The sequence below is a fragment of the Rhinolophus sinicus genome, chromosome 16 (assembly GCF_057876585.1).
Source record: "Rhinolophus sinicus isolate RSI-liver-muscle chromosome 16, RSI-T2T, whole genome shotgun sequence".
In the NCBI taxonomy this organism is placed as follows: Eukaryota; Metazoa; Chordata; class Mammalia; order Chiroptera; family Rhinolophidae; genus Rhinolophus; species Rhinolophus sinicus.
This window is the reverse complement of record NC_142516.1, coordinates 166,397,144-166,410,788: the sequence shown is the minus strand read 5'-3', so window position 1 is coordinate 166,410,788 and position 13,645 is coordinate 166,397,144. Positions and strand designations below refer to the sequence as shown.

Here is a 13,645-nt window from a genome sequence, read left to right as displayed (position 1 = left end):
ATTAAATTTTGATACAGATTCTTAGGTATTACTTTTGTTTAAATTATCTGTCTGGTGATAAAAAATTCAACTCTCAAAACAGAGGGATTATGTGACTCTTCCAGGAGGGCTCACTATAATCATATGTAGGATATTCATGGCTGTAAAATTTAATTAATAGTAATATAAGAGCATTCTGAGCAACCTAAAATATAAACAAAAATTTTTTGCATATCCAAAAGGGGAACTATTTGATAACTGGAAGGGATGGTCTCAAGAGATCATCACACCAAAATAAGAAAATGAGTAAGTCGATTTTTTAACAAATAAGCCTATGACAAAATATTAAATGGATTATAGGAATTATCAGGTAAAAAATTAAATGTGTTTTAAAGGAAGCAATAAGTGAATGAACCAAATAGTCAAGAGACAGATTTCAGGGATAGCTTTTTTGAAGTGGAATAATGTCATTAATTTTAAAGCTACAGGGCAATGACAGACGCCACACCAGAACTCTGCCACCCTGCATCACCAGCTTTTGACGACTCTCTCCTGGTCAAAACTTTCATTAGGCAACAATCGAAAAGCCAGATCAAGTGGGAGGTACTATGTGGCAAAGGGAACACATTTTCACTACAATGCCCTCTAAAATGCCAATGTGAAAATGATAATGAACCACTTAACTTGATTTAACTAATAACTTAATTGGTAACTTAACTTGATTTAACTAATAAATCAAGTTAAGTTACCAATTTTTATAGAAATTGGTTATATAAAGAAGTCCTATGTTGCAATTTATTGTGAAGTTCAATATCCTTCTACACTGTTTCCCCAGAAATAGGACCTAGCCAGACCATCAGCTCTAATGTGTCTTTTGGAGCAAAAATTAATATAATACTCGGTATTATATTATATTATATATCATATTATATAAGACCCGGTCTTATATTATAGTAAAATAAGACCAGGTCTTATATTAATTTTTGTTCCAAAAGATGCATTAGAGCTGATGGTCCGGCTAGGTCTTATTTTCAGAGAAACATGGTATAACATTAATAATCCATTATAGACGGATTATCATTTATTAAAAAGAAAAACGAAGCACAGGATCTTGTGTTCTAACCCTGTCACTAAACTTACTGTGTGAGCTTCAGCACGATATTTAACTCTCAGACAAAAGCTGATCTTTGTATCTATAAAATTGAGATAAAGACACTTGTCCTGACTACTTACCAGGCAGTTGTGAGATTCAAATGACATGATTTATGTGTAAGTGCTTTAAAAATCATACCCAAATATTTAGCTTCTACTTTCATTTCCTTCTAGAGTTAAAGCAGATTAACACAGACTGTCAAACAGAAATACTTTCATTTTAATGATGATTGGGTAAGTGCTAAATTGTTATCCCATGCCCAGCACCGAAAGAAATTGCTAAGAGTAGAGCAAATAGATTCAGGAATAGCGCATTATACAAAAGGATCCATAAAGTCAGTAAAGAATCATAATAAAAAAAATAACCAATATTTTAAAATATTTTACATTGGATGTTTTAAGTTCTCTATCATTAATATTTCATATGCATGACTTCCTTATGCTTGAAGATTTGTTTCTTTCAGGTAACAGAGCAAACAAAGTTAAATGTTTATAAATGTCTTACCCTACTCTATGAAGTAAGTCAATATGGAAATCAATAGTCTAGAGAAGATAAAGAGAATTTCCTCCCTTCATAGTCTCCATCACTGAAAGTAAATCTTATTTTAATCTAATCATAAGGAAGATCCAGTTCCACCATTCAATTAATAAGCCCAAAATCTAAATATGGAACAGAACTTCCGGAGAGTAATCCAGGGTTGACCCTGCACTTTCAGGATCTTCTGGTCTGAATTTGTACGTCTAAGCATTCAAGGTTTGATAAACATGGCTCTATCTGCCAGTACTTCCATTCCTGGGTATTTATATTTCTGTCAGATAAGAAAGACTATGCAATTTTTCCTTCAAAAAAAAAAAAAAAGAAAGAAAGAAATCCTTGGAATTGGTGCAGACGCTATGGAAAACAGTTTGCAGTTTCCTCAAAAAATTAAAACTAGAACTACCTTATGACCCTGCGATTCCACTCCTGGGTATTTATCCACAGAAATCCAAAACACTAACTGGAAAAAATATATGCACCCCTATGTTTACTGCAGCGCTATTCACAACAGCCAAGATATGCAAACAACCAAAATGCCCATCAATAGAGGACTGGATAAAGAAATTGTGGTATATTTATACAATGCAGTATTATTCTGCCATTAAATGAATGAAATCTTACCATTTGCAACAACATGGATGGACCTAGAGGGTATTAAGCTAAACAAAATAAGTCAGACTGAAAAAGACAAATACCATATGATCTCACTTATATGTGGAATTTAAAGAACAGAATAAACGAGCAAACAAAAAAGAAAAAAACTCATAGATACAGAGAAAAAACTGATGGTTGCTAGATGAGAGGGGGTTGGGGGATGGGTGAAAAGGTGAAGGGATTAGAAAGTACAAATTGGTAGTTACAAAATAGTCACAGGGATGTGAAATACTGTATGGGGAATATAATCAATAATGTCATAAAGACTATGTAGGGTGTCAGATGGGTACTGGACTTACCAGGGGGATCACATCATAGATTATATAAATGCCTAACTACTGCGCTGTACACCTGAAACTAATATAATATCTATATATAGTCATGGGATGTAAAGTACAGCCTAGGGAATGTAGTCAATGGTATTGTAATAGCGATGCACAGTGTCAGATGGGTAGTAGACTTGCTGAGGTTATCACTTTGTGAGGTGTGTAAATGTCTAATCTTTATGTTGTTTTTGTACACTTGAAACTAACAATAAAATTAAATTTAAAAAATAAACAAATAAACTGCATTAGGTTTTTAAATTTAAAAAACAATTCTTGGTAACATAAAAGGTATTAATTTAAATGGTCCCAAAATGCTTTTTAAATTTGCTTATGTAGAGCTCCTATAAAAAATACAAAGGAATGAAAGGAAAAAGAAAACATCTGGGACAAATTTGAAAAATAATTTTAACTTTAAGATACTTGCTGTAGACAGAGTATTGGTGCCCCTCCACCCAAATGCCCCCAATCCTTATTCTGAAACCTATTCCCTCAATGTGATGATATTTGCAGGTAGGGACTTTGGGAGCTGATTAGGCCATGAGACTGGAGCCCTCATGGGATTAGTGGCCTCAGAGACCCCAGAGAGAGCTCCCTTGTCCCCTCTAAGACGTGAGGTTATAGAGAGAACCAGGAAGTAGCTATGAACCAAGAAGTGCCCCACCCCCACCAGATAATGAATCTGCTAGCACTTTGATCTTGGACTTCCCAGCCTCCAGATTGTGAGAAAAAAATTTTCTCACCCAGGTTTATAAGCCACCGAGTCTATGGTATTTTGTTATAGCGGCCCAAACAGACAAAGACAACACTGAAATGCAAAGAGGAACTTAGAAAAACCTCACTCTGAGAACTCACAGGACTTCAGAGCACAGAGTAGTTAGTCCTGAAGAACTTGAATAGAATGAATAGATTTTAGATTACTTTTATAGTCTACATAATAAAGTATTCAAAAAATACCCACCTGGAAAAGGAGGAAAACTAGAGTTAATCCACATAGAATGAGCAAGATTGGCTAAAAGTATTTCACTCTAAATCTCCACACAAAGACTGAGCAGGACAGTTCACTCATTTACTATAACAAGCACTCTGGTGAACATAATAAAATTATGACAAATACATATGACAGTTGAGAATCCAAGTTTACATAAAATATTCTCACAGTATCCATAACTATATCTCACCATAGATTTACTCTGCAACTGGGAATTACAAAATTTGCTCTGTAATCTGAATAAAGAGATGACAAAAATCCCACTTTAAATTGAAAAACACATGGCTTGTGAAACACACATGGCTTTAAAGGCTGACAACTTTCTCTTATGAAAAATGGAGTTTAGTTTAGCAATGCTTCAAAATTAAACAAATGGGAATTTGTGAATCTAAATTAAACAGGCCATTTTTCAAAACAGTCTGCACTGATCCCTCACCCCACCCCAAGAACAAAATCTCTTTTCTTTCTTATAGTTCCATCGTCTCCAGACATAACCACCCTACTTACTTGACGTTAGAAAGCGGAATGCGAAACTGGCATAACTAGAAAAGAGGTCAGTACAAGGGCTTTTCTTGGTAATGTTTTTGCTTTATACCAGGCTAGTCCTCCAGCTCATCAGGGCACAGATGGAGAAACCACAACTTACCAAATGTTTCTGATATGCACAGATGGCTGTTTCTGTTTTGAATCTTCCATTCTTTTATTTCCCATTTGATCTGTGTGGATATGAACACTTGCTTCCCTAAGGCTTCTTCCTGTGCCAATAAGGGCTCCTCAGGCACAGCACCTCACTGTCTCTCCCCCTACTCCGCGGCCAACTCTTATTATTAATCTATAAGTACAAAATTCTCATTAACTTTACACTAGAGAAGCCTGGCAGACACCATCTTAACCAAGTGATAAAAGTTAGCATCACCATATAATGCTGTACGTCAATTATATCTCAATTTAAAAAACAAGAAAGTTAGTATCACCAGTAAAGGGACAAATCAACATTTTGTGTCTCTTGATATGATGCGCTGAGGATACATGTCTGTGGTATTTCTTCTAAAAAGCCGGGCCCAAATTCAGAGACATCCTACAGAGTAACTGACCGCTTCAAACTGTCAAGGTAAGGAAAGGGAAGAAAAGACTAAGGCACTATTTCAGATTGAAGGAGACTAGAGAGACAAAACAACAAATGAATCGATGATAGATCCTGGATCTATAAAAGGTATCATGGAGATCCCTGATAAAATTTGAATGGGGTCTGTAGATTGAATGGTAATAATAGATCAATGTTAATTTCTGGGTGTTGGTGATAGCCCTACGGTTATATAAGAGTGTCTCTGTTTTTAGGAAAAACACACTTAAGTATTGAGGGGTAGAAGTATATCACATCTGCAACTTACTCTCAAATAGTTAAAAAAATTCACTAAAGATATGTAAAAAAAATATGAAGAGAGAATTGTAAGCAAATTTGGCAAAAAATATTAACAAATGGGAAACCTGAGCAAAGAGAATGTGAGAGTTCTGTTAAAGTTCTTTTGTGTTTCTATAAGTCTAAAATTATTTCAAAAGAGAAAAGTAGTTTTATAAATCTACAATCAGTTGGCTGGAGTATACACATTCCTTTTGTCCAGGAGGAAAATTACTCCCTTGGAGTAAATTCCTTTAAGTTGTATTCTCAGGCTAGGCAATAAAAATGTGGGTTATTTCTAGGTCCTCCACAAAACACCAACATACAACTTTTCAGATTTGATACACTAAAAAGTGGCTGCTGTCTTAAAAAAAATTGGTAGTTCTCCAATGGAAAATAGTCTCCCAGAGAAGAACTAACTCACCAGTAGCAGCTAATTCCTCTATAAAACTCAGCAGGCTGTTAAGTGTCCTGACCTTCTCAGTGAGAAGTCACTGTTATTCCGCTGTGAACTATTTGAAGATGTCTTAACTCTTTCTGGTTGCTGGTAGAGGGCTGCCTAAACAGTAGAGATGTGCTTAAAATCATTAGTAGACCTGTTTTTTGAAATCTTTTTAAACAATTTTTGAGAAAATATATCTGCAATGTGGGGAAAGTGTTGTTAGCCTAGAGGATACTCAAAAAAGCTGAACTAACATGGCAAAAATGAAAAAAAGAAAGAGACCCAGCAGACTCGCCCCATCACACCCCAATTTTTCAGCATCATAAACTTTTCATCATTCTGCTTTACCCAATAATTAAAATGACAGTGAATTGCTCTTTCAAAAGACAACTCCCACCCTTTGAATTTTCATAGTCAAGCTTTCCTCTTAAAATTGTCCCTATTCCATTAATTAGATTTTCCTAGGAACTTCTAGAAATGTATCATAAATAAAGAATAAAGCAAATAAGCATCTCTATTAATCTGACCATGGTAGGAAAAAAAAAATCCAAGTAATTAATTTGAGCAATGCTTATGTTCAGTTTTCTCTAGAAACATTTCATTAACTATGTCTTTAAATATTACCTGCTCCTGAAATGCCCACCTTAACAAAAGCCTAGTAGATGGAAAAAAGAAAGCACTCCATCCTGGATAGGTAAAAAGGGGCAAATCCACTCAATGTCCTCCAAAGCACCTGCTGTTTTAGGAAGCACAGCCAACAAACCTGTAGCTGAATTCTCTAATAATGGTAGATCTAAAAGGAAGAACACGCAAGGCCACGTAACACTGAAAATTCAAGTTACAAACAGTAAAACACAGAAAACTTTTGCAATGTTAATATTTTCATCCAAAAACATGGCATGGCTCTTCACTAATTTTTTGTAGGAGTTCAGTGTCAACCTCATTCACTACAAATAAACAGTAGCTAATCTAATTCCCTTAGGCTCACATTTTAGAAAATACAGAAATCGTTTCTTACAGCTAGATGTACAGGGGGGAAAAAAACACATCTGAGATAAAAAATATTTATGGTTTAAGGTAATTTAAGTGGAGAGCTACATTCTATTTTAGTACCAAATACTCTGTGTTATAGTGTTGTATGCACCACACATTTTGAGAGCAAAGGGCTTAGCTGCTGCAGCTGAAGATAAGCTCAAGAAATACAACTATTAATGCTTCTCTTTGAAAGTTCTATAAACATGCTTGCCATAAAGAAAATCTCCGGAAAAACTGCCTTATTCCTCATCCAAGAGGTAATTCCAGTTTCTTGATGGAAACTTGAAGTGAAATTTGCCAGATCTAAATATCTCTATGATAACCTTTATATGGAAAATTTAGTTCTTACGGTAAATATGTTTATTTTCATTCATTTAAGGCCAAGTACCGTGATAAAATTTATAATTTTTACTTTTAACAGTTCATATTTAATACTTTGTCGTTAGCCTGAATATGCTACTTAGAACTCTGTAAGTCTAATATGCTTGATCTTTTAACCTTGTGTCCTTTCCCCAATGCAAATCATTCTACCCACTCAAGATATATTAACTGTACAAAATAATAAAGTTGGTATGAAGAGTATTTAACAGAAATGATAAACCACTGACTATCTAAATCTTGGTATAGATACATACTGGTTGCTTAGAACACACCCCTCAATCGATTCTTCTGTCAATTATTATTTTTGCTTTGCTCGCTGTTCAGAAAAAGAAGTTTTTAAGAGAATGTAATCAGTGTGGTAGGCAGAATAATGCCCTCTCTCAAAGACGTCCGTCCATGTCCAAATCCCCATACTTTACATGGCAAAAGGGACTTTGCAAGTGTGATTAAATGAAGGATCTTGACATGGGGAGATTATCCTGGATTATCCCAGTGGGACCAGTGCAATCACAAGAGTTCTTACAAGACAAAGAGGAAGGTGAGGGTGTCAGAGAAGATACCAGGTGGAAACACACATCAGAGTAATGCAGTTGCTATGAGGGAGCCACAAGCCAAGGAATGCATGGGAAGGCAAGGAACAGATTCTCCCCTAGAGCCATAGAGCCTGCAGAAGGAAGGCAGCCCTGCCAACTCTCATAAGACCTATTTCAGACTTCTGACTTCCAGAACTGTAAGGTAATAAATTTGTGTTGTTTTCAGCCTCTAAATTTTGGTAATTTGTTAAGGCAGCAATAAGAAACTAATACAGTAATTTTTATTAACTACTAGTGCCGATATGAAATTGAGTCAGTATGAAAATAAACTGATGTATTTACAACAGTCAAAATTCCTTGGAAAATAATACACTAAATGTTAAAATTAATGTCTGACTTTGAACTGTATCTTTTACTAAAGGATTCTTACATACTTAATGAGCGGGTTCAGGACAATCCACAATCCTTAGACAAGCATTTTTTAATCTAATTCCTATGAGTCTAAACTGGTATTTAAAAGATGAACAATATAAATATATGAAAGCAGAACTCCCCATCTTCAAGAAATTCCAAAGAGTTGTATAAGTCAATGAACATTTACCATAAAGTAAAAAGTGCCTTAATCAGGAACGAAGAGAAGGGTATCTCAACTGGGGGTGGAGGGTACACAAAAGAAATGGCTAAATCTTCCAGGGGAAATAGGTCCCTTGAGAAGTCGGAGGCTAAACTGAGCCAGGTCACATTATGAAGTGGGCAGTAGGCCATGCACAAAATTGGATTTCATCTTTCAAGTAATGAGAAAATAGCTGGGGGTTTTAACTAGTGAAGTGATTGACACAATTAAATTTTAGAAGGAGAAAACACTGCCTGTGATGTGAAGAAATATGAAGGCTAGACTAAAAGCAAGAAATACATATTGAAGACTAAATTTTGTTTATAGTGTCTTCATATTTTAATATTAATTCACAAAAGTTCAGTGATTCTTTACATTTTCTCAGACATGTGCTTGCTAAATGCTAGATTGAAAAAGAGAATAAGACATGATTAGAGCCTTTGAGATATAAAAACTATCACTTTGGATCTACAACAATATACAAAATGTATACAATGAAAGCAGCTATCTCTACTTTAGGGTACTCATCTAAAAGCCAATTTTTCAAAAGTAGACTCCGAATTCAGACTATAAGGAACCACAATTTAACAAATTGATTAGAGTGTAATCTAATCAATCTCAAAAATAAAAATTAAGGAAATTTCTGAAAACATTTATACATAAAGACACATGTGCTCCAATGTTCATTGCAGCTTTATTTACAGTGGCCAAGACATGGAAACAACCAAAATGTCCTTCGATAGATGAATGGATAAAGAAGTTGTGGTATATATACGCAATGGAATACTATTCGGCTGTAAGAAAAGATGATACAGGAACATTTGTGACAACATGGATGGATCTTGAGAGTGTAATGCTGAGCGAAATAAGTCAGACAGAAAAAAGCAGAGAACCATGTGATTTCACTGATATGTGGTATATAAACCAAAAACAACAAAAGAACAAGACAAACAAATGAGAAACAGAAACTCATAGACACAGACAATGGTTTAGTGGTTACCAGAGGGTAAGGGGGGTGGGGGGTGGGAGAAGAGGGTAAGGGGGATCAAATATATGGTGATGGAAGGAGAAATGAATCTGGGTGGCGAACACACAATGGGATTTATAGATGACGTAATACAGAATTGTACACCTAAAATCTATGTAATTTTACTAACAATTGTCACCCCAATAAATTTAAAAAATAAATTAAAAAAAAATTAAGGAAATTGCATTCATACGAAAATTATCAAATAGCTCCCCCTAATAGGTTCCTTAAAAGCATTATATTCTTAATATCTCTAAGAAGATAAAAAATATAGCTTCTTAAATATAACCCATGAAGGTCTATGTACCTCATGCACAGATGGCATATGACACCTACTGTGTTGGAAATGTATACAATCATGACAATTTGAACTAATTTATAATCGTAAACTGTAACAGGATTAGTTACATCCAGAAATAGAATGACAACTCTATAGCCTTCCACAATCATGCCAGTAAAAATCAATCCTTGCATTCTCTCTGCTCCCACTGCAGTCCCCCACCCCGAATTACAGCAGCCATCACTATCTGATCTGTGTTACAGTTAAACGGTATATGTGTCTATTTCACCAGTAAGAAGACAGACTAGACTGTCTTTCCACATCTTTGTATCTAGTGAAATGGTGTAGCAACATCAATAGTTAAGCCCAGTGTTTTGAAGAGAACTCAGCTGAATTTACATGTTAATAATAACTAGTCATAATTTCCATTTTAGGGCACTCAATGGTTTTAGTAAATATTTGGATCAGTTATAAACATCATTTTATATATATATAGATATAGATATAGATATAGATATAGATATAGATATAGATATAGATATAGATATAGATATAGATATATGTATTACATATATATATCATGTATATAAACATCATTATATATTATATATATATATATATATATATATATATATATATATATATATATATCTTCCCCAATTGTATAATGAGAAAATCCACAACAAAAATATCAGGTCTCAAATAGGAGGAAGTGGTATTTAGTTAGTTTTTGGCAGATGTTATTTTACATTTAACCTCTTAAAACCTCAGTTTCTTCTTCCATGCAACAGGGCTAGTAATAAAACTGATCCACAGAATCATTTTAGAATTAAATAAAATAAAAGGTCCAGTAGAGAATCTGTCACATAATCGATCTTCACTAAGCGTTAGCCACTGTAGTCACTATAATTAATGTTATTATAAGGTCCTTATGATCAAAAGTAATGAAATCAGCAATGCTAGATATCCCCAAACAGAAGACAAGTGTAAAATCACTTACATTTGGTTCTGGAATATAATCTAAAAGTAATATTTAAATTTGAGTGTTACTGATTTGGAGTACAAAATGAAGAAAAGCCTGTGAAGGGTGACAGAGGAGGAAAAAAAAAAAAAGAAAAGAAACAGAAAACAGTGCGGGCTCTCCATCCTCACAGGGCTGAGAATTCTTCTCTGGGACCTGGTCTATGCTAAAAATAGCATCACCAACTTAGTCTGACGACAAATGAGCACCATTACCAGACAAACTGCTACATGTGTCACTGCTTTATTTATTTTATGAAGTTTATCATAGCTCCTCTGGGCTTATGAAAGCAACTAGTTACTTCAGTTTATAGGCCCCTCATTGAATGTGGACAGATGAAAAGTAAATGCAGTAGCCAGAATATGTCACTGACAAATAACTGGGTAACTGCTTTTATTTTCCCCTGTTGAGTTTGACCATGAAGAAATTAAAAGGCAAGATTTGTCATAGAGTTTTTCTGAAGTGTACAAAAAAATATAAAAATTAGAATTATAGGGGTGGCCGGTTAGCTCAGTCGGTTAGAGCGTGGTGCTGATAACACCAAGGTTGCCAGTTCGATCCCCACATGGGCCACTGTGAGCTGCACCCTCCTTTAAAAAAAAAGAAAATTAGAATTATAGACACAAAGGCCGGTGGATTTGCCAGATATCTAGCTTAACCAATGTTTGAGCTTCCTATATGAATTTATAAAGTGTTTCAGTATTTTGGTTATAACTGAAAGTGCTAAATATGGCATTACATAAAACAAAAATGTAATTACATGTAAATCAAAGCATACTGCCAAGCAAGGGCAAGATCAGGTAAATGGTCGGAAACGTCCTTATCATGCATGTCCAGAATACAGGAAAACAGCATCAGAGAACAGTAGGCACCTATCAAACATTGCCTTCCAGTCACCATTGCAAAGCTGAAATCACAGCTAAAGCAGCAGCAAGAGGACCCCTACCGCCTCCCCTTTTTCTACATCAGTGGTTCTCAACCAGTGTTCATCAGAATTGCCTGTCCCTCCGCAGAACTACAGCCATCAGCAATCAGAGAGCAGGAACAATGAGGTTGAAGATACAGCAACGTCTTCACCTGCCTCGCCAAGCATGTCAGACCACCACCAACTCTGAAATCCAGGTAGTGGGAATTAGAAGAACACACAGACATGACAATAGCGTAACTTTCCTAGTTTGCTTAAAGCATTTTATAAGCATGTAAAATAGGAAAAAGAAAAAAAAACAACACCTGAAAAAAAACAGTAACTGTTTGAGTAACAGAGAACAAAAGCAAGGTAACCACTGATACTAGACAAGTCCAAATGCTCAAGAAAATATATTTAATTGTTGGGGGAAAGGTGTTACATAAATCAAGTGATATTCCTTAACAGAAAAAAAAAATGCGTGCTCATCAATTTAGATAAAAGAAAAGTAGAGTACAAGAGAATAGAAAAAAGGGGTGGCCAGATGGCTCAGTTAGTTAGAGCACGAGCTCTGAACAGCGGGATTGCCAGTTCGATTCCCACATGGACCAGTGAGCTGTGCCCTCCACAACTAGATTGAAGACAACAAGCTGCCGCTGAGGTCCCAGTGGGCAGCTTGATGGCTCAGTTGATTAGAGAGCGAGCTCTCAACAGTAGGGTTGCAGGTTCGATTCCCACATGGGATGGTGGGCTGCAACTAAGATTGAAAACGGCGTCTGGACTTGGAGCTGAGCTGCGCCTCCACAACTAGATTGAAGGACGACTTAGAGCTGATGAGCCCTGGAGAAACACACTGTTCCCCAATTTAAAAAAAACAAACTGTTAAAAAAAAGAGAACAGAAAAAGAAGTGCATCAAAAGATTAATAATTTCACATTGCAAATAAGAAATCAATTTTCTTCATGTTTCATTTCTTTCTTTTATTGAGCACCTTGATGATACATGGAATCTTGGGTTTAAAACAACTATGGTGCATTCCCCAGCTTTTCCATAAGCCACCTAAAGACTTAGAAAACAACTCAAGAGAGAAGGAATAAAATGCCTTTGACTCTAGGATTATCATTTATCCCTGTAGTCTGTATACTTATTTATAAATCTAATTTCAAGCTTTGTGTTATTGTTGTGCTAATACATTAAGTTATAATGTGACTGAATTCTGACTTAAGGGTTTTCACTTTTCCACTTTATATTTCAATATTGAAAGAAAATGATATTCATTACTACCATTTATTGATTGCTTAATAAGGGCCGGGCAATTTTTTAGGCCCTTTACGTGCAAGCTGTCATTTAACCCCCACAAAAAAATGTGTAAATAGAAACAATCCAAACAACACTATTTTCCAAACAACACTCAAAAAGAAGTCACTGACCCAAGGTCACAGACACTAAACCAATGGAAGAGCTAAGTATTTGCACCATGACTATGTGAATCCAAAAGTCCACGCTTTTTCACCATACTATATTGAAACTAGTATTTTCTAGTATTATACAGTCATCAAAGAACACAACCACAGAGATAATTGCCATTTCTCAGTTTTACATCTTCACAGAATTTGAAAGAATCTACAGGTATATATTATACGTCTCTATATCCCACAGAGCAGACAGTACAATGTACAACACTGTTCTTGAAAATAGTCAAGCTAGCCCCTTACCGCGCTCACCCACTGTCTGGCACCCCAGACCCACAACCAAGGAACCTGCCAGGCTCTCGCATGCACCATGTCTGGTTCCTCCAGCGACACCGCTATGAAAACAATGGTTCAACATTTCCAACGGGAAACCAGGTTCAACGGCGTGAAAGTTTCCCAGACCGTTGAAGATTTGAAACAATTCTGTCTCCAGTGCTCACCATGACCCCCTGCTGACTGGAATATCTTCAAGTACAAATCCCTTCAGACCCCAGAAAGTCTGTTTCTTTTTGTAGTGAAACTCTTTGGAGGTTTTCTAAACCACTTTTCACGAACCAGTGAATATTGAAAGGAGAGCTATATCTGAAGCCTGAACGAAAAGCTCATCCCTGTCACACATGCCTGTACTATGTACAAACTGCTGCTTTTGTCAGTCCTTAAACATCTGCCTCTCTGAGTTTTCATGATTTTCTATTTCACAAGGGAAATTATTTTATATATACAGCATACAATAAAATACTTAATATAAAAAAAGAAAATGCTCAAGCTGTTATTGAGTAAATATCTTCAAATGTGTAGAACAGAACATTCTCTTGTTACACGACCCACTGGACTTCTTATGGAGATTTGAATGTAAACTAGCCATGGACCTTGCACATGGTATTTCCTCATTTGTACCAAAA

The 13,645-nt window shown here is 35.6% G+C and overlaps 1 protein-coding gene and 1 pseudogene across 3 annotated transcripts in view; one reads left to right on the top strand and one right to left on the bottom strand.

Annotated features, from left to right (window-relative positions):
- Nucleotides 1-13,645, bottom strand: part of TBC1D4 (TBC1 domain family member 4) — a 176,175-nt gene that overhangs the window by 127,164 nt on the left and 35,366 nt on the right. The gene's annotated exons all lie outside the window — the stretch shown is intronic.
- Nucleotides 13,054-13,258, top strand: LOC109450643 (guanine nucleotide-binding protein G(I)/G(S)/G(O) subunit gamma-5 pseudogene; annotated as a pseudogene).